This window comes from Chelonia mydas, chromosome 3 (genome assembly GCF_015237465.2).
Source record: "Chelonia mydas isolate rCheMyd1 chromosome 3, rCheMyd1.pri.v2, whole genome shotgun sequence".
NCBI lineage: Eukaryota > Metazoa > Chordata > Testudines > Cheloniidae > Chelonia > Chelonia mydas.
Genome location: NC_057851.1, coordinates 15,555,285 through 15,570,412, shown reverse-complemented (window position 1 = coordinate 15,570,412; position 15,128 = coordinate 15,555,285). Strand labels below are relative to the sequence as shown.

Below are 15,128 nucleotides of genomic sequence, written 5' to 3'. Positions count from 1 at the left end.
CCATTATCTTTCTTGGTACTGAAGTTAAACTAACTGGTCTGTAATTCCCCAGGTTGTCCTTATTCCCCTTTTTAAATATTGGCACTATATTTGCCCTCTTCCAGTCCTCTGGAATCTCTTCCATCTTCCATGAGTTTTCAAAGATAATTGCTAATGGCTCAGATATCTCCTCAGTCATCTCCTTGAGTATTCTAGGACTTATTTCATCAGGCCCTGGTGACTTGAAGACCTCTAACTTGTCTAAGTAATTTTTAACTTGTTCTTTCCCTATTTTAGCCTCAGATCCTATCTCATTTTCACTGGCTTTCACTATATTAGATGTCCAATTGCTATAAAACTCTTTGGTGAAAACTGAAACAAAAAAAGTCATTTAGCACTTCTACCATATCTACATTTTCTGTTGTTGTCTTTCTCCCCTCATTGAGTAACAGGTCTACCCTGTACTTGGTCTACCTCTTGCTTCTAATGTATTTGTAGAATGTTTTGTTACCCTTTATGTCTCTAGCTAGTTTCATCTCATTTTGTGCCTTGGCCTTTCTAATTTTGTCCCTATGTTCTTGTGCTGTTTGTTTATATTTATCCTTTGTAATTTGACCTAATTTCCATTTTTTGTAGGATTTTTTTGAGTTTCAGATCATTGAAGATCTCCTGGTTAAGCTAGTGTGTTCTCTTACCATACTTCCTATCTTTCCTATGCAGTGGGATAGTTTGTTCTTGTGTCTTTAATAATGTCTTTTTCAAAAACTGCCAACTCTCTCAAACTGTTTTCCCCCTTAGACTTTCTTCATGATATCTTCCCTACCAACTCCCTGAGTTTGCTAAAGTCTGCTTTATTGAAATCCATTGTCTTTATTCTCCTGTTTTTCCTCCTACCATTCCTTGGAACCATGAACTCTACTATTTCACGATCACTTTCACCCAAGTGGCCTTCCTCTTTCAAATTCTCAACCAGTTCCTTCCTATTTGTCAAAATCCAATCTAGAACAGCCTTTTGCCTAGTTTTTTTTCCTACTTTCTGAAATTAAAAAATTTCTTCAGTCCATTCCAAGAACTTGTTGGATAATCTGTGCCCTGCTTTATTATTTTCCCAACAGATATCTGAGTAGTTGAAGTCCCCAATCACCAACAAGTCCTGTGCTTTGAATAATGATCTTAGTTGCTTTAAAAAGTCTCATCCACCTCTTCTTCCTGGTTAGGTGGTCTATAGTAGATCCCTACATGACAGCACCCTTGTTTTTCCCCCTGTTATCTTTACCCAGAGACTTTAAACAAGTCTGTCTCCACATCAGTCCAAGTGTATACGTCTTGGACATACAAGGCAGCACTTCCTCCTTTTTTCTCCTGCCTGTCCTTCCTGAACAAACTGTACCCTTCTATACAAGTATTTCAGTCATGTGGATTATCCCACCAAGTCTCTATGATGCCAACTATTTCATAGCTGTGTTTATTCACTAGATTTTCTAGTTCTTCCTGTATATTACCCACGTTTCTTGTATTAGCATACAGAAATGATGATGTATAATAAAACCATTCTGAGGCCAGTGGGCAAATGTAGGCTGTCAATAAGAAACCCATGGAACAAGATATTATTGCTTCAAGTTTTTAAATAGTTGACACCCAGGAGTACCAAAGACTGCTGGGTAGCAGGGCACTGCAAGCAACAGATTCGATTTCAGTACAACACCAGAATATCCTGAACGTGAGACAAGTGGAAGAACAGTCATGATAGGGCCCCTCCAGCATTCTAACAGTATAGAAGGATATATTTCAAGGAGATGGATACCTAGAGGGCAAGCTGAGGTTAGAAATAGACCCCCCCCATGTGAAACTAATGAGATGTAGAATACCATTAACCCTAGTGGAGCCACAGAAGAAGAAATTGACAACCGTGCGAAAAAGAGGCATCATTACACATGCTAAAACTGGTAGAGAGTGGATCAACAGCCTAGTAGTGATAAGAAAACTGTCAGATGAACTGGGGATCTGCATTGATCCAAAGCCACTTAACAGAGCATTGAAAAGAAGTCACTACCCATGACCAACAATTCAGGACATACTACCTGATTTATCTACTGCAAAAGTGTTCAGTGTCCGTGATATCAAGAATGGGTTCTGGCACATAAAGCAAGTTGAGTTATCCAGCCACATGGCAACCTTTGCCACATCTTTTCTCAGATATTGCTGGGTACAAATGCCTATGGGCATTAGCCCATCGCAGATATGTTCCAGTCTACACTGAACCAGACACTAGAAGAACTTCCAGGCTAAAAGACTGTAGCTGATGACATTCTTATTGTAGGAGGAGATGTCAAGAAAAACGGCAATTCAGGACAATGATATCAAGCTGCGACAACTGCTAAGCAGGTGCTGAGAACAGAATAGTAGGCTGAATGCAGACAAGCTGAAGCTGAGAAGAACTGAAGTTCTCTATATCATACATCTGTTGGACTCCAGAAAGATCCAGAGAAACTGAGGGCTGTTAAGGAAATGCCCACACCAAAGGATGTGTATGGAGTCCAATAATTTGTAACTATATATTTCTATACAAACTATATTTCTATACAAACTATTCCAAACTATATTTCCAGATTATGCAAACACATATCAGAAGCCTGTGAACCCTTGAGACACTTAACACACAATGATGCAGCCTGGGAATGGTAAGAGACCATTGCACTGGGTAGACCTCAGTTTAAACTGAGTTCTGACTGGTGAGATGAAATCATACTGTCTGCTTCTATTCCCCCCACTGGATAAGCATGCAAGCCAAGGGCAAAAACAATTGTGTGAGTGAATATAAAATTCAGTGCAACTGAAATTAACTTTCAGCAAATGTTCTGGCCAGTGCAGATGACAGAATTTGTAGTTATTCTCTATGCTGCTGTTCCAGAGTCGTCAGCATTGGATAGAGCTATCTGACTGCAACCTCGCAGTAGCAATAGGCATTTGGTGAAAAAGAGGCTATTTTTAAAGTACATTTTAAAAGAATAACACTAGGATTTATTTTATACTCCACATGGCCTTCCCAGTATTGCCAACCTCTAGCATTCAAAAATCATGAGTCGGGCCCCCCAAAATGATGAGATTGCCTTAAAAATAAGGAGATTTCTGAAAACTATAAATGTGGGTTCTTCTATTTGCCGTCTAGTTTTTGAGTCCTTAAGGTTCATACTTTTAGATGTTTCTCTCCACAATCATGAGAGCTAGAAATTTATTTTTTGTTTCTAAATGAAAGCAGAGATCCTCACATGAGTTCCAGAGATGACGCTTTAAGAAAACCTAGTGACAGAGGATGTGGAAAAAGCTAATGTACTCAATGCTTTTTTTGCCTCTGTTTTCACTAACAAGGTCAGCTCCCAGACTGCTGTGCTGGGCATCACAAAATGGGGAAGAGATGGCCAGCCCTCTGTAGAGATAGAGGTGGTTAGGGACTATTTAGAAAAGCTGGACGTGCACAAGTCCATGGGGCCGGACGAATTGCATCCGAGAGTGCTGAAGGAATTGGCGGCTGTGATTGCAGAGCCCTTGGCCATTATCTTTGAAAACTCGTGGCGAACGGGGGAAGTCCCGGATGACTGGAAAAAGGCTAATGTAGTGCCCATCTTTAAAAAAGGGAAGAAGGAGGATCCTGGGAACTACAGGCCAGTCAGCCTCACCTCAGTCCCTGGAAAAATCATGGAGCAGGTCCTCAAAGAATCAATCCTGAAGCGCTTAGAGGAGAGGAAAGTGATCAGGAACAGTCAGCATGGATTCACCAAGGGAAGGTCATGCCTGACTAATCTAATCGCCTTTTATGATGAGATTACTGGTTCTGTGGATGAAGGGAAAGCAGTGGATGTATTGTTTCTTGACTTTAGCAAAGCTTTTGACACGGTCTCCCACAGCATTCTTGTCAGCAAGTTAAGGACGTATGGGCTGGATGAATGCACTATAAGGTGGGTAGAAAGCTGGCTAGATTGTCGGGCACAACGGGTAGTGATCAATGGCTCCATGTCTAGTTGGCAGCCGGTGTCAAGTGGAGTGCCCCAGGGGTCGGTCCTGGGGCCCGTTTTGTTCAATATCTTCATAAATGATCTGGAGGATGGTGTGGATTGCACTCTGAGCAAATTTGCGGATGATACTAAACTGGGAGGAGTGGTAGATACGCTGGAGGGGAGGGATAGGATACAGAAGGACCTAGACAAATTGGAGGATTGGGCCAAAAGAAATCTGATGAGGTTCAATAAGGATAAGTGCAGGGTCCTGCACTTAGGATGGAAGAATCCAATGCACCGCTACAGACTAGGGACCGAATGGCTAGGCAGCAGTTCTGCGGAAAAGGACCTAGGGGTGACAGTGGACGAGAAGCTGGATATGAGTCAGCAGTGTGCCCTTGTTGCCAAGAAGGCCAATGGCATTTTGGGATGTATAAGTAGGGGCATAGCGAGCAGATCGAGGGACGTGATCGTTCCCCTCTATTCGACACTGGTGAGGCCTCATCTGGAGTACTGTGTCCAGTTTTGGGCCCCACACTACAAGAAGGATGTGGATAAATTGGAAAGAGTCCAGCGAAGGGCAACAAAAATGATTAGGGGTCTAGAGCACATGACTTATGAGGAGAGGCTGAGGGAGCTGGGATTGTTTAGTCTGCAGAAGAGAAGAATGAGGGGGGATTTGATAGCTGCTTTCAACTACCTGAAAGGGGGTTCCAAAGAGGATGGCTCTAGACTGTTCTCAATGGTAGCAGATGACAGAACGAGGAGTAATGGTCTCAAGTTGCAATGGGGGAGGTTTAGATTGGATATTAGGAAAAACTTTTTCACTAAGAGGGTGGTGAAACACTGGAATGCGTTACCTAGGGAGGTGGTAGAATCTCCTTCCTTACAGGTTTTTAAGGTCAGGCTTGACAAAGCCCTGGCTGGGATGATTTAACTGGGACTTGGTCCTGCTTTGAGCAGGGGGTTGGACTAGATGACCTTCTGGGGTCCCTTCCAACCCTGATATTCTATGGTTCTATGATTCTATGAAAAGTGCCTTATTTAAAGAGACTTGTCATAAAATTGCAAGAGTAGACAACGCTGTTTCTAAATAAAATATTGCAACAGCAAAACGGTATATAATACCTAGGCTTTAAATGAGAACATTATTAATTACATCGAGTTTCTTGTTTTTCTCCTTTTATTTTAAAAAACAAATTAATGTAATGTATGTTAATGCAAGAATAAAGTTGTATGTAAATCAGATTCCCAGAGCAATATTAATTCAGCTGCTTTGTACATATGCAATATTTTCTATTTCTGTTTTTCTGGTTACATTTGCATATTAATATATCAGTGCTTCTGTTGAAAAATGTATACCATAAAACAGAAAGAATGTGTTATATGACTGAGTTAATATTACAATAAGAACCTGAATTTTAATATTTCAAGTTTTGTAAAAATTTTAACCTTACCCATAATGTTCTTTTAACATTGGTGCTTTGCAATTAGTATCACTATAAGTTTGTAAAGTGTTATGAGATCCTTATGAATGAAAAATGCTTTTGGCATAATAATCTTCCAGTTTAAAAAGGTGTGGATTGAACCCATATGGATATCTGGTTCAGTCTCATAATGGTAACTCATGACAAGATCTGAACATCATTTAGTTCCTTAAAATTGAAAGAAAACTGTTACAATGTAATATTTCGGATGAATAAACAGTATTCTTAGAATCAATCATCTAAAATAAACCAGTATACAGGCACTATTAGAAGGCAGACAAGCTTAAAATTTCTTTTTTTAAACAACATACAAGTTTGTTGTGTATTAAACATCTAAATTGCGGTGTTTTATACATATGTTTATTTCATATTTATTATTATTAACTTTCAGAGCAAATTCAATACAATGAATGCACACTGCTAAGCACCACTCACAAGGGTTTGCTGGCATAATGTAATATAAAGTGAAGTATGCCCTTGGTTTATGATCATACGGGTAATCAATACCTTGCTTTCAGTGTGAATTGACATTTTCTTTCTTCTGAACCTAGCGTACTTCCAGAAGTAAAGCCATTATTAGCTAGTGGGTTCTCTGACCCAAGTATTTTAAAATTATTATTTACTGCTTTGCCATCAAACAGTTAATGTACTCAGTGGAGCTGGGCAAAATTATTCAGCTGAAATTTTTTTGTGCAGAAAATGTAGATTTAGCAATACCAAAATATTTTGCGAATTTGTATTGATTTTGCCTAATTGTTCAAGTTTGGGGGGGAAAACTATTTCAAAAATTTTTTAAATGTAAGGTTTTTTGGTTCAAAACAATTCTTTGTTTTAAAATTTCCTTCAATTTTCTTTAAAAAATAATTCACAAATGTAAAAAAAAAAAAGCTCAAAATCAAAACAAAACATTTCATTTTTGGTTGAATGAAATTTTTCATTTGACCCAAAACAAATTTCTTATTCCTTTGTGATTTGCTGAGAATTTTTTAAAAATTTTGGTTTTGGTTCAACTTGAAACAATTTTTTTTCTTTCAATTGTTCAGAATTGCCAACGAACTGATAAATCTTTTTATTCAGACAGCTCTACTCAGGAGTTTGGCCTCAAATTATCACTGGCTCGCTCCCATTGTAACCATCATTAAATATGTTTTAACCTGTATTAAACACATGGAAAGAGAAAGAACAGTTAAAGCATTTGGAATTTTAACAGTTGAAAGGGAAAGGCAGGCAGTAATGAAAGATGGGAAGAAAAGGAAGAAGAGAAGAGTGGCTAGTCCTATAAGAAGAAGAGAAGAGACAAAGGAGATACCCAGAGTTTGGAACCCAGGGGGATAGAGGATGACTCACAGGAGATTTCATGTGAGAACAGAAGACAAGACGACTTGTAGCCAGTAAGAAGAACAGAAGAGGGGAGGCTGCAGAATTGCACCAACACCAGGAAGAGGCAGATCTATATAACTTTGGAGTCCCTACAAAGAAGACCAGACAGGCCTGTCACCAGAACTGATTCAGAGAACAGAAGGGTGTATTATCTGTTGGGAGCTAAGATACAGCATGTGGACCTAAGGCTGAAGAGGATCCTAATGGGAGCAGGAAATAATCCACTGATTGTCATTCAAGTGGGGAAAATGATACTGGTAGATTCTTATTGGACTGCATCAAAGAAGACTACACCAGGCTGGGGAAGATGCTTAAAGAAATGGAGGCTCAGATGATTTTCAGTGGGATTCTACCTGTTTCTAGGGGAGGAGAGCAAAGGCAAGACGAAGTTATGATGATCAACAAATGGTTCAGGCAATGGTGCTAGAAGGCGGGCTTTGGGATGTTTCCACTGGGAAGCATTCACAGGCAGAGGACTGTTCTCATGGGATGGACTCCAGCTGACTAGGGAAGGAAATAGATTTCTGGGATGGAGCTTTGCACAACTGATTAAAAGAGCTTTAAACTAGTAATTTAGGGGAGATAGTTGGGAAAAGCCCTTGTAATCTCTATGTCTGATTCTAATATTGGGCAGGAGGAAAATCAAGTAAAAGAGATACAGCAATGGAGAAAGGAATGATAGCAGATAGGAGAATGGCAAACAAGAGGTACGATGACACTGGCAGTAAAATGACTGTACCTAATCAGGCAAGGACCTGGGAGTTCGCCTGGAGTGAGCCCACTGAGGCTTACACCCTAACGACTTCTCTGAGTAATTACTGCATCTCCTGAAGAAGCTCATAGTAGGAAGGTAATATGGATGGGGAGTGTTCAACTGTTGTGACCTGCACTGGATGTGCCATGTTTGTCTTTCTTCCAGAGGACAGAAGCGACTTTGTCTGTACAAAGTGCAAGCTGGTCTCCATATTGGAAGAGAAGGTTCAAGGTCTGGAGCAACAGGTATCGACCCTGCGTTGCATAAGAGAAACTGAAGATTTCCTGGACAGACGTCAGGATATGCTTCTACAGGCACAAGGTTCTGAAGATTCAGAGCAGGCTGCGCAGCACGGACAGGAGGACGGTGAAGAAATCTGGCAACATGTGACCTCCAGAAGAAGAAGGGGGAACGTCCATGTACCAGCAATGCGGACACAGGTAAGTAACCGTTTTCATGTTCTCTCCATAGGTACCATTGCGGGGAGTGGCCCACATGATACGTCTGGGGGAAGGGAGCAGAAGGAGACTCCACCAGTTGAAAGGCATGAGATGCACTGTCCTAAGGTTGGGGGTTCCATGACCACCACTCCCAAGAGGAGGCGGGTGGTGGTGGTCGGGGACTCTCTCCTCAGGGGGACTGAGTCATCTATCTGCCGCCCTGACCGGGAAAACCGAGAAGTCTGCTGCTTGCCAGGGGCTAAGATTCGCGATGTGACGGAGAGTCTGCCGAGACTCATCAAACCCTCGGACCGCTATCCCTTCCTGCTTTTCCACGTGGGCACCAATGATACTGCCAATGACCTTGAGTGGATCACTGCAGACTACGTGGCTCTGGGAAGGAGGATAAAGGAGTATGAGGCGCAAGTGGTGTTCTCGTCCATCCTCTCTGTGGAAGGAAAAGGCCGGGGTAGGGATCGTCGAATCGTGGAAGTCAATGAATGGCTACGCAGGTGGTGTCAGAGAGAAGGCTTTGGATTCTTCGACCATGGGATGGTGTTCCAAGAAGGAGGAGTGCTAGGCAGAGACGGGCTCCACTTAACAAAGAGAGGGAAGAGCATCTTCGCGAGCAGGCTGGCTAACCAAGTGAGGAGGGCTTTAAACTAGGTTCACCAGGGGAAGGAGACCAAAGCCCTGAGGTAAGTGGGGAAGCGGGATACTGGGAGGAAGCACAAGCAGGAGCATGTGAGAGGGGAGGGCTCATACTGAGAACAAGGGGCGATCAGCGGGTTATCTCAAGTGCCTATATACAAATGCACAAAGCCTGGGAAACAAGCAGGGAGAACTGGAGGTCCTGGCAAAGTCAGGGAATTATGATGTGATGGGAATAACAGAGAGTTGGTGGGATAACTCGCATGACTGGAGTACTGTCATGGATGGGTATAAACTGTTCAGGAAGGACAGGGAGGTCAGAAAACGTGTGGGAGTTGCACTGTATGTAAGGGAGCAGTATGACTGCTCAGAGCTCAAGTATGAAACTGCAGAAAAACCTGAGAGTCTCTGAATTAAGTTTAGAAGCCTGAGCAAAAAGGGTGATGTCGTGGTGGGAGTCTGCTATAGATCACCGGACCGGGGGATGAGGTGGACGAGGCTTTCTTCCGGCAAGTCGCAGAAGCTATTAGATCGCACCCCCTGGTTCTCATGGGCGACTTCAATCATCCTGATATCTGCTGGGAGAGCAATACAGCGGTGCACAGACAATCCAGGAAGTTTTTGAAAACTGTAGGGGACAATTTCCTGGTGCAAGTGCTGGAGAAACCAACTAGGGGTGGAGCTCTTCTTGACCTGCTGCTCACAAACCAGGAAGAATTAGTAGGGGAAGCAAAAGTGGATAGGAACCTGGGAGGCAGTGACCATGAGATGGTCGAGTTCAGGATCCTGACACAAGGAAGAAAGGAAAGCAGCAGAATACGGACCCTGGACTTCAGAAAAGCAGACTTTGACTCCCTCAGGGAACTGATGGGCAAGATCCCCTGGGAGAATAACATGAGGGGGAAAGGAGTCCAGGAGAGCTGGCTGTATTTTAAAGAATCCTTATTGAGGTTACAGGGACAAACCATCCCGATGTGTAGAAAGAATAGTAAATATGGCAGGCGACCAGCTTGGCTTAACAGTGAAATCCTTGCTGATCTTAAACACAAAAAAGAGGCTTACAAGAAGTGGAAGATTGGACAAATGACCAGGGATGAGTACATAAATATTGCTCGGGCATGTAGGAATGGAATCAGGAAGGCTAAATCACACCTGGAGTTGCAGCTAGCGAGGGATGTTAAGAGTAACAAAAAGGGTTTTTTCAGGTATGTTGGCAATAAGAAGAAAGACAAGGAAAGTGTGGGCCCCTTACTAAATGAGGGAGGCAACCTAGTGCCAGAGGATGTGGAAAAAGCTAACATACTCAGTGCTTTTTTTGCCTCTGTCTTCACAAACAAGGTCAGCTCCCAGACTACTGCACTGGGCAGCACAGCATGGGGAGGAGGTGGCCAGCCCTCTGTGAAGGAAGAAGTGGTTTGGGACTATTTAGAAAAACTGGACGTGCACAAGTCCATGGGGCCGGATGCGTTGCATCAGAGAGTGCTAAAGGAATTGGCGGATGTGATTGCAGAGCAATTGGCCATTATCTTTGAAAACTCATGGCGATCGGGGGAAGTCCCGGAAGATTGGAAAAAGGCTAATGTAGTGCCCATCTTTAAAAAATGGAAGAAGGATGATCCTGGGAACTACAGGCCGGTCAGCCTCACCTCAGTCCCCGGAAAAATCATGGAGCATGTCCTCAAGGAATCAATTCTGAAGCACTTAGAGGAGAGGAAAGTGATCAGGAACAGTCAGCATGGATTCACCAAGGGAAAGTCATGCCTGACTAATCTAATTGCATTCTATGATGAGATAACTGATTCTGTGGATGAAGGGAAAGCAGTGGACGTGTTATTCCTCGACTTTAGCAAAGCTTTTGACACGGTCTCCCACAGTATTCTTGTCAGCAAGTTAAAGAAGTATGGGCTGGATGGATGCACTACAAGGTGGGTAGAAAGTTGGCTAGATTGTCGGGCTCAACGGGTAGTGATCAATGGCTCCATGTCTAGTTGGCAGCCGGTATCTAGCGGAGTGCCCCAAGGGTCTGTCCTGGGGCCGGTTTTGTTCAATATCTTCATTAATGATCTGGAGGATGGTGTGGATTGCACCCTCAGCAAGTTTGCGGATGACACTAAACTGGGAGGAGAGGTAGATAGGCTGGAGGGTAGGGATAGGATACAGAGGGACCTAGACAAATTGGAGGATTGGGCCAAAAGAAATCTGATGAGGTTCAACAAGGACAAGTGCAGAGTCCTGCACTTAGGACGGAAGAATCCCATGCACCACTACAGACTAGAGACCGAATGGCTAGGCAGCAGTTCTGCAGAGAAGAACCTAGGGATGACAGTGGACGAGAAGCTGGATATGAGTCAACAGTGTGCCTTTGTTGCCAAGAAGGCCAATGGCATTTTGGGGTGTATAAGTAGGGGCATTACCAGCAGATCGAGGGATGTAATCGTTCCCCTCTATTCGACATTGGTGAGGCCTCATCTGGAGTACTGTGTCCAGTTTTGGACCCCACACTACAAGAAGGATGTGGAAAAATTGGAGAGAGTCCAGCGAAGGGCAACAAAAATGATTAGGGGATTGGAACACATGAGTTATGAGGAGAGGCTGAGGGAACTGGGATTGTTTAGTCTACGGAAGAGAAGAATGAGGGGGGATTTGATAGCTGCTTTTAACTACCTGAAAGGTGGATCCAAAGAGGATGGATCTAGACTATTCTCAATGACAGCAGATGACAGGACAAGGAGTAATGGTCTCAAGTTGCAGTGGGGGAGGTTTAGGTTGGATATTAGGAAAAACTTTTTCACTAGGAGGGTGGTGAAACACTGGAATGCGTTACCTAGGGAGGTGGTGGAATCCCCTTCCTTAGAAGTTTTTAAGGTCAGGCTTGACAAAGCCCTGGCTGGGATGATGTAATTGGGATTGGTCCTGCTCTGGGCAGGGGGTTGGACTAGATGGCCTCCAGAGGTCCCTTCCAACTCTGTTATTCTATGATTCTATGATTCTATGACCCTGGGTGAGGCCAAGAGGAAATAACTAAGATGTGTGTATACCAGTGCAGGAAGCCTAGGTAACCACATGGAGGAACTAGAACTACTGGTGCAGGAAGTGAAACCAGATATTATATGATAATGGAAACATGGTGGAATAGTAGTCCTGACTGGAATACTGGTAAAGAAGAGTGTGTACTGTTCAGGAAAGACAGAAAGAAAGGAAAAGGTGATGGAATAGTATTGTATATTAATGATGAGGCAGACTGTAAATAAATATGAAGTGATAGAATGGATAACATGGAATCTGTTTCGGTCTAAATCACTTTGGGGAAGAAAGGTAATAGAAGCTCCACTGCGATACTGCTTGGGGTTTGCTACAGAACCCTAGGATCTTGACAAAGTCCTGGCTGGGATGATTTAATTGGGGATTGGTCCTGCTTTGAGCAGGGGGTTGGACTAGACGACCTCCTGAGGTCCCTTCCAACCCTGATATTCTATGATTCTACGATTCTATGATTTGGAAATGGATAGAGACCTCTTATATTTTAATTAAATAAATGATACTGGGAATTGTGTGGTTATGGGAGACTTTAATTTCCCAGATATAGATTGGCGGACAAATGCTACTGATAATGAGAGGACCCAGATATTCCTGGATGTGAGAGATTACAGATTTCTTCACCAGATAGTCACCTAACCAACAAGAGGTGATGCCATTTTAGATTAAGTATTGGTAAGTAGCGAGGACCTATAGAAGAACTGGCTGTAGAGGACAACTTTGGTTCTAGTGATCATGAGTTAATTCAGCTTAAATTAAATAGAAGGATAAACAAAAATAGGTCTGCAACAAGGGTCCCTGATTTCAAAAAGGCAACCTTTACAAATTTAAGAGAATTAGTTAGGGAAGTTGACTAGACTGAAGAACTCAAGGATCTGAACGTGGAGGAGGCTTTGAATTATTTTAAGTCCAAGTTGCAGAAACAATCTGAACCCTGCATCACAAGCAAGGGGAAAAAATTGTAGGGAAAGGTTGCAGAGAAAACGGGGAAAAAAATGATCTGGGAAACTACAGGCCTGTTAGTTTGACCTCAGTTGTATGCAAGGTCTTGGAACTAATCTTGAAAGAGTACTTAAAGGTATAGAGTTAAATTGTAATTGGAATGAAATACATCATGGTTTTACAAAAGGTAGATCATGCCAGACCAAACTGATCTTTTTCTTTGAGAAGATAACTGATTCTCTAGATAAAGGAAATGCAGTAGATCTAATCTAGCTGGATTTCAGTAAAGCTTTTGATACAGTGCCAGATGGGAAATCATTAGTTAAACTGGAGAAGATGGGGATTAACATGAGAATGGAAAGATTAAAGGGGAGAGTATAATGGGTCATATTGAAAGGTGAAGTGTCAGGCTAGAGGGAGGTTATTAGAGGAGTTCCTCAAGGATTGGCCTTGGGACAGATTTTATTTAACATTTTAATGATGTTGGCACAAAAAGTGGGAGTGTGCTAATAAAATCTATATGATAAAAGTTGGAAGGTATTGCTAATATGGAGCAGGACTAAAATATTATAGAAGATGTTGATGACCTTGTAAACTCGAGTAATAGAAATGGGATGAAATTTAATCGTGGAAAGTGCAAGGTGATGCATTTAGGGACTAAGAACAAGAGACTTTGCTATAAGTGGGGCATTTACCAGTTGGAAGCAACGAAAGAGGAGAAAGACTATTGGTAAATCACAGGATGACTATGAGTTGCCATTGAGATGCAGCTGGGAAAAAGCTAATGAAATCCTAGGATGTATCAGGCGCGGTATTTCCAGTAGTGATAGGAAGTTTTATTACCATTGTACAGGGCACTGGTGAGACCGCATTTAGAATGTTGTGTGTAGTTCTGGTTTCCCATGCTTAAGATGAATGCAAACTGGAACAGGTGAACAGAAGGGCTACTGGGATAATCAGAGGAATGGAGAACTTGCCTTATGAGAGGAGACTTAAGGAGCTTGGCTTGTTTAACCTAACAAAATGAAGGCCAAGGGGAGATATCATAGATCTATATAAATATATTAGAAGGACAAACAGGGATGCAGAGGAGTTATTTATGTTAAGGGTCAATGTTGGCACAAGAACAAATGGGTACAAAATGGCCATCAACAAGTTTAGGCTTGAAATTAGATAATGGTTTCTAACCATCAGAAGAGTGAAGTTCTGGGACAGCCTTCCAAGGGGAGTAATGGGGGCAAACAAAGCTAACTTGTTTCAAGACTGAGCTTGATACATTTATGAAGGGAACAGTATGACGAGGATGCCTACAATGGCATATAGCCCATCTGCAAACATTTCCAATGGCAGGAGATGGGACACTAGATGAGGAGAGCTCTGAATTACTACAGAAAATTCTTTACCAGGTGTCTGGGTGATGGGTCTCAGCACATGCGAAGGGTCTAACTGCCATATTTGGGATTGGGAAGTAATTTTCCCTTAGGTCAGATTGGCAGATACCTTACGGGCAGAGGGGTTGCCTTCCTCTGCAACTTGGGACATGGGTCACTTGTTGGTTTTAACTAGAGTAAATGGCGGATCTCTGTAACTTGAAGTCTTTAAATCAAGATTTGTGGAGTAACTCAGCCAGAGGTTATGGACTTACTGCAGGATTAGGTGGGTGAGGTTCTGTGGCCTGCAATGTGCAGGAGGCCAGACCAGATGATCATGATGGTCCCTTCTGGCCATAAAGTGTATGAGCCTATGAGTCCATCAATTTCCTTATTCCCCTCATTTTTTTTCATTGTACAGGGTTTTTTACAGGGAAAAATCTCCTGCTTGACAGTTTCTTTAAATGGAAGAAAGAGATGAGCCTGAACCAAAATTCCAGACCCAAACATCCTCAAATATTACAAGCCCAAGCAAAAATCAATTGTTCAGCTTGCAAAACTGTCAGTATTTTTTAATATTATTTAAACCTAAAGCTTCGCCTATGCTAGAAAACTATACTTTTTTAATGATACCAGCACCTCCAGTGGGAACACAGTTATATCAATATAAAGATGTTTTATATTGACATAGCTATTCCTGTGCAGGAAGGGCAATAAGCTATACTGCTATAAGGCACCTTTATATTGGTATAATACATCCACACTAGTTTGTACCAGTATATTATGTCAGTAAAAAGTCACACCTCTAACCAAAATAGTTATACTGGTCCAAAACGTGTGTGTAAACCAGCCCTTAGGAATCTCTATTACAGGTTGTTGTGAAACACAGAGCAACAAACCCATCAGAGACAGGGTTCCCACTCCAATCCTTATTCCCTCATTCCTCCCCTCCCCCAGCTTATGTTTCTCAGAAGCAAAGGACACATTCAAAATAAAATGTAAGAATGGTGGACAACTCATCAGGCTGACACTGCCCTAACGAGGGAGGCCACAGAGAAAATGGAAGCAGTTTTCAGATGCTATTAGAATGCTGC

General features: G+C 42.4%; 1 protein-coding gene and 1 long non-coding RNA gene across 3 annotated transcripts in view; both read left to right on the top strand.

The window, feature by feature from the left end:
* Positions 1-15,128, top strand: part of PTCHD4 (patched domain containing 4) — a 123,247-nt gene that overhangs the window by 92,801 nt on the left and 15,318 nt on the right. The gene's annotated exons all lie outside the window — the stretch shown is intronic.
* On the top strand, positions 2,824-13,389 carry LOC122464909. Its single transcript, XR_006289335.1, has 4 exons — positions 2,824-2,834; positions 3,403-3,408; positions 4,519-4,524; positions 13,238-13,389. It is a non-coding gene; the product is annotated as an uncharacterized LOC122464909 (long non-coding RNA).